We start from the raw sequence: 6,000 nt of genomic DNA on the forward strand, positions 1-6,000 counted from the left end.
ACAGGGGGTGCTGTTTCGAATTAGCATTTTTTTCATCTCCAAATTAAACTGCCTAGTACTCAATTCTTGCTCGTACAATATGCATATTATTAATTCTATTGGATAGAAAACACTTTCTAGTTTCATAAAACGTTGGAATTATGTCTGTGGGTGACCCAGAACTCTTTCTACAGCGAAATCCATGACAGATAGTGAAAGGTCTGAGAGCGAAGCTCTGGTTTCAGATCAGTTTTTAAGGTCTGTGTATATCCTATTGAACGACACGAACTGCACCCGCCTTCCCCTGGATGTCAGTAACCAATGAGAAGTGGAATGGGCTTTCTACGTAGCTCTCAGAGGTTATAAAAGACCAAGGAGTGAGAGTAGCCCCCCTTTCGACGCTCGCCATTACGCAGGAAGGGACCTCCGGATGCCATTTTCAAAGGCTCGGTTATCAACGTTAAATGTATCCGTCTGTAATTTAATTCGATATAGGAGTTAGAAACATCATAACGTAGTTAATTTAAACCGTTTTATAGCAATTTATATCCGTTTAGTGCGATTTTGATGCATTTCTATGTGATGCTCTATGAAGCACCGGGCACGTTTCGGGGTCCCGGTCGAACGTTAGCGGGCATTTCGACGGACAAAGGACATCTTTCGACCAAAAGAAGATTAGACCCAAGAAAGGATACATTGCCCAAGAATCTGATGGAAAATCACCTCATAGTAAGTAATATTTAATATGATAAATCGTTGTTCTGTCGAAATATTTTAAACGCATATTTCGCCATTTTGTTTTCTATCCCTTCGCTTGGCGAACCCTGTATTGCACAGTAAGGATAATTTTAGAAATGTAAATCAGCGATTGCATTAAGAACTAATTTGTCTTTCGATTCCTGTCAACCCTGTATTTTTTAGTCAAGTATATGATTAGCTATTGATTAAACTAGATCACTCTGAAAGATGGCGACCGACTTTTCCATGCTTGTATTGCTACTATCTTCATTGTATAACCACGTTTTTTTATGGCTAAATATGCACATTTTCGAACAAACAATATATGTATGTTGTAATATGATGTTACAGGAGTGTCAACGGAAGAATTCTGAGAAGGTTAGTGAAAAAATTAATATCTTTTGGCGATGATTACGTTATCGCTCTCTTTGGCTTGAATTGATGCTCTGGTAATGTTTGCACATGTGGTATGCTAACTTATCGATTTATTGTGTTTTCGCTGTAAAACGCTTAGAAAATCTGAAATATTGTCTGAAATCACAAGATCTGTGTCTTTCCATTGCTATGCTTTGTCTATTTTTATGAAATGTTTTATGATGAGTAAATTGGTCATACACGTTGCTCTCTGTAGTAATTCTAGTCCAGTTGTGATTGTGGGTGCAATTGTAAACTGTGATTTCTACCTGAAATATGCACATTTTTCTAACAAAACCTATCCTATACCATAAATATGTTATCAGACTGTCATCTGATGAGGTTTTTTATTGGTTAGTGGCTATCAATATCTTTATTTGGCCGAATTGGTGATAGCTAGTGGTGGAGAGAAAAAATGGTGGACAAAGAAAAATGGTGTATTTTGCTAACGTGGTTAGCTAATAGATTTACATATTGTGTCTTCCCTGTAAAACATTTTAAAAAACAGAAATGATGGGTTTATTCACAAGATCTGTATCTTTCATCTGGTGTCTTGGACTTGTGATTTAATAATATTAAGATGCTACTATTTAGTTGTGAAGCTATGCTAGCTATGCTAATCAGTGTGGGTGGGGGTGGGGGGTGCTCCCGGATCCGGGTTTGGGAGGTGGTAGAGGATAAGCAAGTTTTACCAATCTCATATTATATATCATAACTTTTGACACAAATGCCGGATTGTGCAGGCGGGAGAACAGGCATGCGGGTGCTGTTATTTTCATATGTCCTCCATAGAGATGGATAGAGGACTCTAGTGCCCAAAATCTAGTTTTAGCATGGGCAGCACCATTGAGAACTGTCACGTTCAAGCTCTCTCTCCTCTCTCTCTCTCTCTCTCTCTCTCTCTCTCCCTCTCTCTCTCTCTCTCCTCTCCTCTCTCTCCTCCTCCTCCCTCCCCTCTCCCTCACCTCCTCTCTCTCCCCCTCTCTCTCTCTCTCTCTCTCTCTCTCTCTCTCTCTCTCTCTCTCTCTCTCTCTCAAATCAATTCATAGGGATTTATTTGCATGGGAAACATATGTTTACATTTCCAAAGCAAGTGAAATAGATAATAAACAAAAGTGAAATAAACAAAAACATTTACAGTAAACATTACACTTACAAACGCTCCAAAGGAATATAGACATTTCAAATGTCATATTATGTCTATATACAGTGTAGTAATTATATCTCTTTCTCTCTTTCTCCCCCTCTTCTCTTTCACTCTCTCTCTCTCTTTCTTCAAACATAAGCCTGACCAGAGAGGAAGATACAGGAAACCAGGGCAACCCTTACCACTGACAATCCTGACCACCCTGACAACTCTGACCACCCTGACCATCCTGACAAGCTTGACCACCTTGCCTCTACGACGACCATGTTGTAGACACTAAAGGGGGTCATTGTAGGATCTGACCTGCAATGATCCCTTCCCCCCCTCTCCCCATTGATGAAATACTTTATTGTAAAATGTGAATCCCTCATCCAGTTCCGTGTTCCGTGGCAAAGATTTCAGCTTCTCCTATTCCTCTTAATATAGCGTCCCCACCATATAATCCGGTCAAATAACAGTTTTTTAGAAGGATCCAAAATGAAGTCACCAGTCATAAGATTTAACCTTTCTAGGACACACGTTCCGCTAGCGGAACCCCCCACAACATTCCGCTGAAAAGGCAGCGCGGGAAATTCAAAAATATTTTTGCAAAATATTTAACTTTCACACATTAACAAGTCCAATACGGCAAATGAAAGATAAGATCTTGTTAATCTACCCATCGTGTCCGATTTAAAAATTGCTTTACAGCGAAAACACAACATATGATTATGTTAGATCACCAAGTAAAAAAAAAACACAGCCATTTTCCCAGCCAAAGATAGGAGTCACAAAAAGCAGAAAGAGATAAAATTAATCCCTAACCTTTGATGATCTTCATCAGATGACACTCATAGGACATCATGTTACACAATACATGTATTTTTTGTCCGATAATGTGCATATTTATATCCGAAAATCTTAGTTTACATTGGCGCCATGTTCAGAAATGCCTCCAAAATATCCGGAGAAATTGCAGAAAGCCACATCTAATAACAGAAATACTCATCATACACTTTGATGAAAGATACATGTTTTACATATAATTAAAGATACACTTGTTCTTAACTTCTTGCAACTATAGGGGGTGCTGTTCCGCATTAGCATATTTGTGTCTCCAAATTAAACTGCCTCGTGCTAAATTCTTGATCGTACAATATGCATATTATTGTTATTATTGGATAGAAAACAGTCTATAGTTTCTATAGGAGTTGAAATTTTGTCTCTGAGTGGTACAGAACAATTTCTACAGCACTTTTCATGACAGGGTTCAGATTTCAGAAATTTTTACCTCTGATCTGGGGTCTGTTTATAAGGCCACAGTGAATGCTATGAAGAAACCGACACTGCCTACGTCTTCCTCTGGGTGTCTGTACGTCATCACGTTTTCAATGAAGTCGATGGGATATTCCCAGCCATTATAAAAGCCCAAAATGTACAGAGACCCCCCTTTCTCAACGTGCGCCTCAAGCGTGAAGGCCATCGGACCTGCCTCGTTCCAAATCGTTTTCTAACCAGCAGTATTTCTCCGGTCATGTTTTCAGTCGTTATAGTTGTTAAAAACATCATAAGGTAGTGAATTTTAACCGTTTTATAGCAATTTATATCCGTTTAGTGCGATTCTGAGGAATTTATTTGTCGTGCACTTTCTAGCTTTGGGAACGTTTCGCGGTCTCGGTCGTTGTTAGTGGACATTTCGAAGGACAGAGGACATCTATCGACCAAAAGACGTTTATAACATAGAAAGGATACATTGCCCAAGAATATGATGGAAGATCAGCTCAAAGTAAGCAATATTTAATATGATAAACCGTGTTTCTGTCGAAATATTTTAAACGTATATATCGCCATTTTGTTTGGTATAGCTTCACTTGGCCAACCCTGTATTGAAAAGTAAGGATAATTTTAAAAATGTAAATCAGCGGTTGCATTAAGAACTAATTTGTCTTTCGATTCCTGTCAACCCTGTATTTTTTAGTCAAGTATATGATTAGCTTTTAATTAAACTAGATCACTCTGATAGATGACGTCAGACATATTGAGGCTTGATTTCCTAGTATTTTCATTGTGTAACCACGGTTTTGTATGGCTAAATATGCACCTTTTCGAACAAACTGTATATGTATGTTGTAAAATGATGTTACAGGAGTGTCATCGGAAGAATTCTGAGAAGGTTAGTGAAAAAATTAATATCTTTTGGCGGTGGTTACGTTATAGCGCTCTTTGGCTGGAATCGATGCTCTGGTAACGTTGGAACATGTAGTATGCTAACTTATCGATTTATTGTGTTTTCGCTGAAAAACGCTTAGAAAATCTGAAATATGGTCTGAAATCACAAGAACTGGGTCTTTCCATTGCTATGCTTTGTCTATTTTTATGAAATGTTTTATGATGAGTAAATTGGTCATACACGTTGCTCTATCTAGTAATTCTAGTGGATTTGTGATGGTCGGTGCAATTGTAAACTGTGATTTCTACCTGAAATATGCACTTTTTTCTAACAAAAACTATCCTATACCATGAATATGTTATCAGACTGTCATCTGATGGTTTTTTTTATAGGTTATTGGCTATCAATATCTTAGTTGAGCCGAATTGGTGATAGCACCTGAAGGAGTAAGAAACTGATGGAGTTAGAATAGTGGTGTATTTTGCTAACGTGTTTAGCTAATAGATTTACATATTTTGTCTTCCCTGTAAAACATTTTAAAAATCTGAAATGGTGGCTTTATTCACAAGATCTGTATCTTTCATCTGGTGTCTTGGACTTGTGATTTAATGATATTTAGATGCTACTATCTACTTCTGAAGCTATGCTATCTATGCTAATCAGTGTGTGGGGGGTGGGGGGTGCTCCCGGATCCGGGGTTAGTAGCAATGAAAGGTTAATGCAATGGCTGTGTCAGATTTTTAAAAAACTTTACAGAAAAAGAACACCATGCAATAATCTGAGACGGCGCTCAGATATCAATAACATTTCTCCGCCATGTTGAAGTCAACAGAAATACAAAATTACATCATAAATATTCCTTTACCTTTGATTATCTTCATCAGAATGCAGTCCCAGGAATCCTAGTTCGACAATAAATTGTTGTTTTGTTCGATAATGTCAATTATTTATGTCCAAGTAGCTACCTTTGCTAGCACGTTTAGTTCACATGTCCAAACGCTGGCGCCGGTCCAGGCGAACTCGGACGAAAACTTCAAAAAGTTATATTCCAGGTCGAATAAACTGGTCAAATTAAGTAGATAATCAATCTTCAGGATGTTGTTATCATATATATCCAATAACGTTCCAACCGGAGCATTCCTTTTTGTCTACAGAGTAATGGAACGCATGGTGATATCATGAGTAATGCGCATGACCAGGAACTTGCATTCTGCCAGACCACTGACTCAAATAGCTGCCATCCGGCCCCACATCACACTAGAGGCTTCATTCAACGTTCTACTGGCTGTTGACATCTAGTGGAAGGCGTAGGAAGTGCGACCAGATCCATATCTTACTGGAATGTGAATAGACGATCAGTTGAAAATCAACCAGCCCCAGAATTTCCTGTTTGGAAGTTTTTCTGCCATATGAGTTCTGTTATACTCACAGACATAATTCAAACAGTTTTAGAAACTTCAGAGTGTTTTCTATCCAATAGTAATAATAATATGCATATATTAGCATCTGGGACAGAGTAGGAGGCAGTTCAATGTGGGCACGCTATTCATTCAAAGTGAAAATGCTGCCCCCT

The sequence above is a fragment of the Salvelinus alpinus genome, chromosome 2, assembly GCF_045679555.1.
Source record: "Salvelinus alpinus chromosome 2, SLU_Salpinus.1, whole genome shotgun sequence".
In the NCBI taxonomy this organism is placed as follows: Eukaryota; Metazoa; Chordata; class Actinopteri; order Salmoniformes; family Salmonidae; genus Salvelinus; species Salvelinus alpinus.